The sequence below is a fragment of the Falco punctatus genome (assembly GCF_963210335.1).
Source record: "Falco punctatus genome assembly, chromosome: 4".
Lineage (NCBI taxonomy): Eukaryota > Metazoa > Chordata > Aves > Falconiformes > Falconidae > Falco > Falco punctatus.
In genome coordinates, this window is record NC_137583.1 from 57,661,199 (window position 1) to 57,672,466 (window position 11,268).

Sequence of the window (11,268 nt, forward strand, 5' to 3'; positions counted from 1 at the left end):
AAAGGCAATCAGGGTGGCCTGTGCCAGGAAAGCACAATCTGGCACAAAGAACCATGACAATGCAGCCCCAAAATTTATGGGTATCTTGGGGCTGAAAAGATCACACCCATGAGCCTAATGACCTAATCAAGTATGTCAGGGAGAGAAACAAACTCAGGAGAATGCAAAGAAAATTAGATTTTAAAATGTTTGGTTAACAGCACTAAAAAATTACAAGGAACCACCCTATTTTCACCAGTTTTGTCCACTGTTAGCAGATTGTTCAGAGCTACATCTAGAGCTGTAGTGAAGATGTTGAAGGGAACACAAAGTGGGATATGCCTTTAAAAAATGAACCATTGCACATTTATAAATGGATGTATGTGTATGTCTAAGTAGACATACCGGGTCTATCTCCACCATCGCCCTGCCTAAGTCTGGGCCCAGGCTTGCTCTGCAGCGTGCCTTGTGGGACACAGTCTTTATAGGACCACGTGCAAGTCTCCACCCTGTATGTCTGTTTCCCTGGTCAGCAGGACAGGTAGGATGCTCCAGATGTGAGACAAAATGAAAACCATGCACAGGCACTCTGAGGTGCAGGTAAATCCCAGCTGTGGAACCGGGCAGTTACGGCTATAGGAGGAATGTAAAAGCTGACCCACCAAGCCCTCCTCTTATGCTGTCTTTCAAGGTTTTGCAGATGCTGGAGGGCTCACCCTGATGCACCGTGCAGATGGTCCCATCCTTTTCATATCATACCCCACTACTGCTGAGCCAGGTGAAGTCCTTTCAGAGCCTTCCAGCTCTGTACACATTTGAATCCCCAAAATGGCAAGATTTCCCTTCTTAGAGACTGTTCCACAGGCTGAGAAATGCAACAGTACAAAGCATGACCTAATATTCAAACTAAACTCCCCCACCCCCTCAATTTTATCCCATTACTCCTAATTAATCCCCTTTGCAGCAACTGCTCTTCTTCCCTGGCACATATGATTGCTGATTGTTGCCATAGGGCTAATTCCTTTTTACATAGGGTTGGCGTAAATCTATTCTACAGGGGTGTCAAAGCATTTGGGAGGTTGAGTTTTGTCTTATTTCAATTCCACAGGGAAATCTTCGTAAAACTATCTAGAAGTTGTCCTATTAACAGTGAGAGAACAAAGATGCCCTGGGCCAGGCACCATCATGGTATAAGAGAAAGGGGATCTCCAGTCTACCTGTAACCACGGCACCATTCTGGTGTATCGGCATTCGCTTCTGACCCCAACAATTTGCAGGTCATTTCAGTACCATAAATGATGAAACAAGATGTCAGGCATCTGGGAATAGCCTCCTGTGGATGTAAGCACAGAACCCCCATTAACGTGAACAGGAGTACTGCATTGCATGGAGCTGAGGATGTACTCGCTGGCCTGCAGAGCACACTTGGCAAGTCTGAGTAATCTGTGGTTGATTTTAGTTTTCTCCCCAGAGCTCCTGATGAAGGGGGATGCATGAGAAAGCTGGCGTACAAGGCATTAGCATCGAGGCACAAGTGAAAGAGCGTTCAATGGGATTACTAGTGCTTACGCAGCACAAGTAATGGATGAAGTCCTGTAGGAATACTTTATATTCAGGAGCAATGAGCCCAGCCCTTCTTTTCCATGTAAATCAGGAGTGGTGGTTAAAACAAAGGGAAACAAAGCTAAAAGCAGAGAAAAAGCTTTTATTCCTTTCCCTTTTTATGGTCAGGAGAGGCTGTTTCTCACTCCCTTCTTCATTTAACTGTTGCTTGAGAGCTGCTCATGTTGCCTGCGTGCTCTGCACACTCACATCCTTTTCTGTTGATAAACTCTCCCTGCTCCCTTGCTGCCAATCCAGCTCACCATCAGTGCTCCAGCAGGATCTGGTCATCACCCGCATGGAGAAACAAGAGGCCCATGCAGCAAAGAGGGAGAGAACCAATTGAGATGGATCCTTACCTGCGTGGAATGAGCAGTTGCAGCAGAGGATGATTGATGTATTGAGCCTAAACTAGGATACTCAGGAAAATTAATTCATTTTCTGTTCATACTTTAAATTAATTTGGATTATTTAATCCATATTAGGCTCCTTTATGCACACTCTCATTCAGAATTAAAGTGTTGCTAATTCAGTTTACAAAGTAAATTAAGCTCAGCCAAATTAATGTTATGTTAAACTTGAATGAGGGTCTATGAAGAGATTTAATGGGGTTTAATTATCTACTTTACATATCAAAAAATGCATAAAATATCACATTAAATTACAAAAACAGTCCCTGGAGCAGGAGGAACTGAAAGCTGAAGTTCCTCCTACCAGAAAAGGGCACTGGATGACAGTCAAAGACCTTCTCCTTGGCTTGGGGGATCTTCAAATTAAACAGAAAGAGCAGAAGCCTTTGAGCAGCTGAAATAGAGGAGGTCAACTCCTCTACCCCAACCCTTGTCACGGCTGCCAGATAACTCTCCAGAGACATGATGGATCAAAGTCTCCTGGCTGCTGAGAAGTGCTTTAGCCCTTAGGTGGGATGACTCAGCCCTATTTAGGACACAGACTCTGAATATCTGCTCTGCGCATCTCCCAAGGATTTGCACAGCAGAAGAGCATCCAGCAGCTCAGCGCTGGAGGACCGAGAAGAGACAAAACGGCCCAGAAACCGTGGTGTTTCGGAAGCGGGCTAAAACATCTCGGAGCCTGTGGCAGGGCTCATCTGGATCTCCTGAAGAGTGGTGGTGATTACAAGGAACTGGAAAATGGGCAACATAGAAAGAAGGGAGAAAAAGAGTGGAAAAGCAATTTAACTCCGATTTCTATAATAATACGAGCACAAAAGATGAAGTTGTTTGTAAGTACCTAACAGATAACCAGGAACACTGAGTAACACTCCAATTTGGATTATTTTTTTTTTAAATCAAATAATTTCTAAATCAATCTGATGCACTTTGGCAGGGTGACTGGAAGAAGAACAGTAGAAATCATACCTCTGCTTCAACAACCTATATCTTCATAACAGGACAGAAATACAGTCTAGGTGAAACTGCTATTAGAGTATGCAAAACTATCTTGGGAAAAATATTAGTATAGTAGTAATCAGCAGCTCACTTACAAGAAGGAGGTATATATATCAAGGAAAATTCTTCAAGGTTCTGACTGGGATGTCACACTATGCAATATTTTCCTTAACAATTTGGATGACAGCATAACCTTTATGTTTACATATTCACACACACCACCACAGAGGGAGGGGCCACCAGCACACCAGAAAACACAGGGCTAGAGTTCAAAATCATCCTGGCAAACGGTAGAAGTGGTCTGAAAAGATAGGATGCAAATGAGCTTTTGTCCTTAACAAATCTCAAGATCAGAGAGGAACAACAACTGCATGACTACAAGCGAGGAACAACAGACTGGGTGGCAGCTCTGCGGAGAAGGACCGGAGGGTTAGGGTGGATCGGCAGAGAGATGTGAATCAACAGGGTTATGCTGAGAACAGCAAGCACCATGCTGAGGAATGCAAAGAGCACCATCATGTTTGAGATGTGTGAAGAAAGCCTTCTGCTCTGTTCGCTGCTGGTAAAGGCTTTACTGGAGAACTTTTTCATGTTTTGGCCACTGTATGTCAGAAAACGTTATATTAATAGGAAAGAGAGAAGAGGAGATTCAAATAAAATAAAAAAAAAATAAAAAGGGGGGGTGGGGGAGGGAGGAAACCAAAACCCAAAACCCAAACAATTACCAGAAAGCCAGGAAACTTGATTTGTGTAGAACAAGAACAGGGAAGACCAGAGAATAGAATATGGAAAAGCAGCACCGCTTCAAACACCTACAAAACAGCTGCAAAAACAAAGGGGGAAAAAGTTTTTCCCATGACCATATGGGAATTACAGGCCAGATTGAATTAAAGGGATTTTATTTTGGGCAACAGGAAAACTTTCTTATTCAGCAAGTGCAGGGGTAATATTTGAAATTATCACCATTGGAGGATTTTAAAAACAAGATAGAAAAGTTTTTGGGTTAATTGAAGGGACGTAGTGATTGAGGAACGGGCTAGATCATTGGTTGGGGTCCCTTCACAGTCTTTTTATGTCAGAGAGTTTTTAGCTTTGCTCCCATATTTGGTGGAACTATGCAATTTTGGCCAGATCACTACACTCCTCTACTTCTCAATGTCCCCATATGTAAATATACAGAAACAAAATTCTCATCCCTTTCCAGGGAAAAAAACGCAAACATAATGCACCTAGAAAATCTGTCTGATTATGGATCTGCTGGGGTGGTGCTGACTTCTGAAAACAGGAGCTGATCCACCCTGCAATAAACAGAAATAACGTAGATCAGGGTCCTCCTACTCATTTTGCATATCTGCAGAAACCATAAAGGAAAGGCTTTGCAGCCTAAACAATTGCCTGGTTTTAGCCTTAAAGCCTCATTTCCTGGGAGAAAATGATAGAATAAATATAGTTCATCTAAAAATTCTACCCATTTGCAGCAAAGCAAGAACAGTTTCTAGACTGCAGGAGTGTATAGAAGTAACCAAGTGTAGGCATCATTTTAACATTGAACCTGCCCCCGACTGCTTCTTGCTCAAAGGACAGAAAAAAAACCTGTGTGTAAACACAATGAAAGGAGGATTGTTTATGTGCCACCCCCATACTAGCAAGCATGAACTCTGGCTGATTTTGCTTATCATCCATTAAGGGGAACAGCTATAGGTCATCTCTGTGATTACCTAACACTCAGGAGAAGCAATAAAGCTCAGCTGGAGGTGTCACACTGCAGCAAAAAGTAAAGCCAGCCCAACTCTCATTTTTGTTTTTCACTACATTACTTCAGTTAACATAGTGCACTGTTAACATTAACTCCTGGCCATATATTGCTTTATAGATAGACAATCAATACTGCAACTGAAATATGATTTTGTTAAAACGTCGAGGGGGCTGTATGCATTTAGCTTTCACACTATTTTCAGAAAATGAACATCAATATAAAAATAATGAGCCTCATAAAATAAAACCTAGTTCATGTGGCTGAGTTGGCTTTTAAGAAAGGGGGCAGAGATTTATACTAAAGGCATCACAAAAGAAACAGCTTAGAACAACATTCAGCATCTCTTTCAACCCCAATTGAAGGACATTCAAGGCCAGCACCGAAACGCGGTTTGCCTTTGCTCACGAGAGCATCCACTGGGATGGCAACATTTGACAGGAGCAATTGGAAACACCAGCAAGAGGAAACTGCACAGAGCCTTTGACAGGAATACAAAATCACCTTTTTATTTAGAGACCATCATAAGAAGACACGTGCCTCATTTTTGTAGTCAAGCTGCTTCTGCTTACAAAAGGACTCAAAAAGTTCAACAAAACTCAGCCTGGTTCGTTCAGGGCCAGCAAAGAGGCCAGGAAAGTCCATGGGACTATAAGGGTCCTGGTACTAGTGGTGGCACTAGAGGGAATGTCCTGCTCCCCCTAAGCGAACCAGAGCCTTGGGCAGCAGTAAGCACCTGTGTCATCATCTGCAATTTTTGTTTGGTTTTCTCCAGGACAAATATACTGGGGGTAGGGTTGGGGTTGAAATGAGATGAAAAGGAGCATTTCATCTCTGACAGCCAAGTGATGGAACATGAAACTTCACATGCTGCACCTCAAAAATTAAGGAGTGTGGTCATGAAAGTGCGAGTGCCACATGTGCAAGACCGTCTATGCTTGAGACACAAGCTATACATCAAAGCCAAGAGGAATTAGGACACGTACATTGAAAATTATGCCCTCTCCTTCTCATCCCTATATTTGTCAGGATTTACTACTTTTTTTTAAACCTTTCTGAAACATTTGTAGTGAACAAAGAGGTGACAGCATTCCAGAACGTAATGTTGAAAGGGAAGCCTGTAAAATGGCTGAATGACAGTAACCTGAATCAAAGCAGACTGTGGACAGGTCCCTTTAGGATCAGATCCCTTTTAATTTATCTAAAGCAAGTCTTCCTCCAAACCCCTCCAGCTCTTTTCACAAGATATCTTCATTCAGAAATGAAGATACAAAAACACTTTCCTAAGCCACAAACAATCTTCTCTTCATGCCTTTCCCTTTCCATTCAGAGGACATCACAGTCTGGGATGTCCCCAAGGAAAAGGAAATCAAATGGGGAGTTCAGTTGTGACATTCCCAAGCACAGCTAATTCTGACCACATCATGGTCATTAGTGTTGGCAGAACAGCAGGAAGCACCACAAGAGGCTCTGCTCAAGATCAGACCTAAATGGGTATCAGCCCACCAGTGTTCTCCTTAGCAGCAAAATGAAAGTTAAAGACACACACATACCAAGAATGAGCAGAAGGTACTTTAGATCAGAAGAGCTTGAAGCAAACTGATCATATCTTATGTATTGTAGATGTTCACCAGAGCTTGGTTTTTCTTTTTTGTGTGGGTGGCTGATATGAATTTATGGAAACTTACATTTGTTTCAAGCCCAATAAAACATGCTGTGGTATTTTAAAAAACAATTAATCATTGGGAGTTTTCAGTTAGGGATGTGTATAGACCGAACAACTTCCCACCCCAGCCAGGCAGAAAGAGACGATTAAAAACCTTTTTTTCACAGGTGTTGTACGGTACCAGCTGGCTTCTGCTTGCCGCAGGGAAAGCCCTTTCATCTATCACATGTTGCATTATGGCTGGATTATGTCATATCAAATCCAATTACCTCATGTCATGTCAGCTCCTGACATAATGCAAGAGAACATACTTGTGAGGTGCAGCTCAGTGTAGCAGGATGCATCTGAAATGTTTAAAAGATGCAGCATCGCCCGCTCCCGTGGGCTTTGGGTGCTAAAGTGCCTCCTGGCAACTATCATGTTTGTGTCCTTTACAGGAGCAAACTCTGACCTCACCACCCAGCCTCTGCATGGACTCTAAAGCTGTTCTGAATAATCAAACATCTCCAAATCTGTTTGGAGAGGAACTCTTAGCAGCCAAAGTTCCATCCCAACTTCAAAATTTTCAGTTCTCTCTACAGCTCAGGCACAAGGAGAAACGAGAATGGGTACAGAGGTAAAGGAGGAGGGAGAATACAGAAAGGCTAATGCAAACAGAGGCACGCACATCTCCTCCAAAAAGCATACCAAGCAACAGCCCAGGGCCTGATTAAATCTGGGAGGCTGGTCTGTCTGCTTAATATTTGTTTACATGTTTCCTTTCCTTTTTTCATTTGTCCCAGAGAGGCAAGCTCCCAGGGAAGGAATTTAATCACTATCCTCTCTTATTTAAGAGCCTGTCTGAAAAGAAACTCCTGAGAGGAAGACAAGTCTGCTATCCTTTCCTGCCGTGAGCACAGGGAATGGATTCCCTTTAATCCCCAGCCCTGCTACTCCAGTTCGCCACGGAGCGCACAGGCGGCTGGGAACTTGAAGCTCTGCCTCTCCCTCCTTGCACATTGGTGCCAGCTCAAAACTTACCTTTTTTTCCAGCTCTGAAGCCAGGCACTCCATGTCCTTTCCCCCCACAAAAAGGTGGTAACTAAGGAGGACTGTGCAGACCTCAGTCTGGTTCCAGTAAGGTCTGACCCAACATTTTCCCCTTCACCTCCCACAGCTGGGTCCTAGGTACAAGTTGCTGCCTCCTTCCTAGCTGGGAGGATCAAGAGATCCTGGTTATCCCAGCTACACGTAGATTTAGCCACAACCAGAGTCTGTGGGACATTGGTGATCTTCATGAAAAGACCTAAGGGATCAGCTCTTGGCTCAGGTGAGACTATAATGGCAGGAGAGTAATACTCAAGGCAGGAGTAGGCTAGAAAAATGACTCATTTTGGAGTAGTCATAAGGTATTTTTTCCCCTCACCTTTTTGGTATTTTCTTTCAGTGGTCTTTATTATATCTTATCTTCTAGGATCCTTCTGTTTTGGTCCAGAAGCAGAGCTGACCTGCTGGCTCCTTCCCATTGCTCACACAAATTCCCATGAAGTAAATTTTATTCCCATAAAAGATACTCCAAAATTTCTGAAGGTTGTTTTGCTGGTGTAGAGAGCTGAGGAGAGAGCCCAGAGATGGGAAAATGTCTTGGTTTGCCATGGAGGTTCTCCTTTCCAAGCTAGCAATTTTTGCTTTGCCTTGCACATCTTACAAATTCCCTGGAGCAATAGATGCAACTTCACTTATTTGTGCAGTATATAACACAAAACATAAATATTAAGTAGTAATGTTATGACCTTTTATTGATAACACTAGAGTGATGAGGATTTTGGCACAGTACAAGCAATGTGTCCTGGGAGATTTTTGTTATACCACTGATATTTCAATCTATCTACAACTGGCCAGCTGAAGAAATCTGATCATATTTAAGATCTGGACCCTTACCAAAGAGCTTAAGTTTCCTTCCTATATCACACATACCTTATACACTCATGTTCTGTCCTGGCTCTTTTACAGCCACCACTAGCACAGCTCCAGAAATGAAGCTTAAGGTCCCCAGAGAGGACTCAACTGTGTTATCAAAGCCACCCTCCACGTCAATGCTGCTGGGTAAAACTCAACTGGGCAGAAGCTGAGTTGTGCTGAGAACAGTAGAGACAAAAGACTGATAGTCCAGCCTGGTTAGTAAGTGATGCTACTGGGCAAAGGTTAATAACAAAGCAGGTAGAGCAAAGACACCTAAAGTTTCTGCCACCTTGAAATGCCTTAAGGTATATGTCAGGTCCTATATACCATGTAAGGCATGGTCCTATATACCATTACGCAGATGTTCAAGAAAGAGCTCCAGAAGAAGAACACTGAGGTTAGCATGGGACTGTACCTGAATTAATTAGTTAAGATACTTTGTACAGGTAATGACCTTCTCAATCATTCTTCAAGATACCTGCCTCCCATCATTGTGTACACACGCACATGAGGAAATAGCCTGAGCACAGAGGTTCACATAAACCACATCCTTTCTGGCACTCATTGGCTTACTGCAGTTTTGGTAACTTTGGCCAGCAGGCTCCCAGAACAGGGGACTTTATGGGAAAAGATGAACTGGAGGTGGAGCACATGAGAGGTGGATACAGGTTGTGGCAGGTCTAGGGATAATGGTGAGAATACAGTAAGCTCAGAAGATTTACAGATTTGGCCTGATATCCCAAACTCATCTGACCTTGCTAATCTTCTGCATTTCCACTATCTCTTATGATAAAGGGGACCATGAATTAGATGGAATAGTTTTACACACCTTTCAGTGGCACAAGGTACTATAATTTATGGAGTCTTTTCTTTGTAGTAGAACAGTAAGCAGTAGACTATGGGGCTTTGACAGGTTCCATATAACATTAAAGCAAACAGTGAGATAATAGAAATCACATTTAACTGCCAATGAAGAAGAGAAAAGCCCAGCAGTTCCTGTCTCAGCTTTATTGGTCCCCATGCAATGCTGTTAGCTTTTACTGTTGTTGATGCACCCAATGTCCATTCCTATAATTTGTGCTGCATTACTTATCACCCAAATGGGAACGTGAGAGGAATCTAGGTGCATCTGAGGCACAGAAATTAAAGCAATTGGAGAGAGGAAGCATTGCCACACACAAGTCCTTGCTGTGTATTATAGCTGGAGAAAAATCTGGTGATATGTTTACATGGAAGGCAGCATCCCTTGCACTTGACTTTGAGTACAAATCTAATCTATATGTGAGCTCTCCTTTCAGTGAAAAACAAAACTCTATTATAATTTTCATGAAGAGCCTCCAAATAGTCCCCTATACTCTGAACTCCTGGCCTATGAAAATCATGGAGTTATATCCCAATGCCTTTTTTAGGCAAAAAGTTTTTAAGGTCCTGCCTTCAACATGCATAAGAAGATATATCAAAAATCCTCTGGCAGGTACTGAATGAGCCACCTCAGAGCCAGAAGCCATGCCTGGACCATCATGAGAGTGCTAAATAGTCCTGCTGAGAGATGGGGCTCACTAACATGCCCTTGGATACCGGAAGGATCCCAGAGGTGGTGCAGTTATTAAATTGCCCTGCACACATCAGGCCATGCTGTTCTGGTCAAAGGTACAAGTAAAGCAGGTAAACGGGACTTGCAGAGAGAAAGGAGCAAATACATCCTAAACGGCAAGATGGCACAGTGCCCTGCTACTGCATGGTCACAAGTACCACAAGGGCAACTGGAATAATATTTGAGCCCTCACATAAAGCAAATCAAACACACCACATCAGTGATCAGCAGGATATTTAGAATAAAGACTATCTTGCCCATCTAAGACAGGGCTAATGCCTCTCCACAAGGCCCCTTTTAACCTCTACAGCAACAGGCTTAGTTCAAACACTAATCTTTCTGATGGTCTCCTGAGGAGTCCCAGCTGATGGACTCATTTCCATTTAGATGCCCAAGCAGAAAAGCATCTTTGAACTTCATAATCTTGATCATCTTCAGCCCAGGGAGCCAGAAATGATTGTTTCTGGTAAAGCAAGAAAAACACTTGAAAGACCAACATGGGACAAAACTCTCAACTCCCACTGAATGTCTGATGGCACCTGTCATGTTTCACATGCTCTGCTTTTAGAAATGGTGGGTTGAAAGGTATGTTTGTTTAGTGTAGGAACAACTGGAATCGCTGAAGTACTGAACGAAGATAGTTATTTTCATGTATACAGGACATGGAAGAAAAAACAAAGACTGTAATGGTGTGCACTTGACAGCCCTGGTGATCCCAAGAAGCTCCAATAAACTACCATGGCATGGAAGCCTTTCCCCGTCCCAACCCCTCCCTGAGCCGTGTGCCCAGCTGTGTCCTGGGGCAGGTACAGCTTTAGTGCCTACAAAGAAGTCATGTGAAACAAAGCAGAATTTTATAGTCCATGCTGTGGAGTACTCCTCATGGCATATCACATGCCATAACTAATGAAGTGACTGAAGCTATAGGAAGCTTAATTAACTCCATACTTGGGATCCAGAGGCTTCTGACTTACTAGGGACCCTTCCACCCACAGCTCCCAGCTAAACGGTCCCACTAATACCTCTCTTTCACATACAAATGAGAACTAGATCAACTATATGACCAGGCCCAAAAGTGCAGTCTGGGGCCAGGATTTGAACTGCAATCATGCTCCTTCACCATGGGATCCTTCTGTCTGCCGGGCTTTCACAGATGCTACGACCCAACTAGTTCTGCTGGACTTTGAGACTCAATGCCCCACAAGAGCATTTGGCTGGAGGATTCAGTTTTCTGGATTAGCAAAGATCCCAGCGTGAGTCACTGTACACACCAGACAGTACCAACTTGGGATGTCATACCTGGATATTTTTCCAGGCACTGTTG

General features: G+C 43.2%; 1 long non-coding RNA gene across 1 annotated transcript in view; it reads right to left on the reverse strand.

The window, feature by feature from the left end:
- Nucleotides 1-11,268, reverse strand: part of LOC308063659 — a 54,500-nt gene that overhangs the window by 25,137 nt on the left and 18,095 nt on the right. The window contains exon 2 of the long non-coding RNA XR_013928033.1: nt 1-11,243. This exon is cut by the window's left edge and continues 25,137 nt beyond it. This is a non-coding gene — a long non-coding RNA (uncharacterized lncRNA). The remainder of the gene's footprint in view (nt 11,244-11,268) is intronic.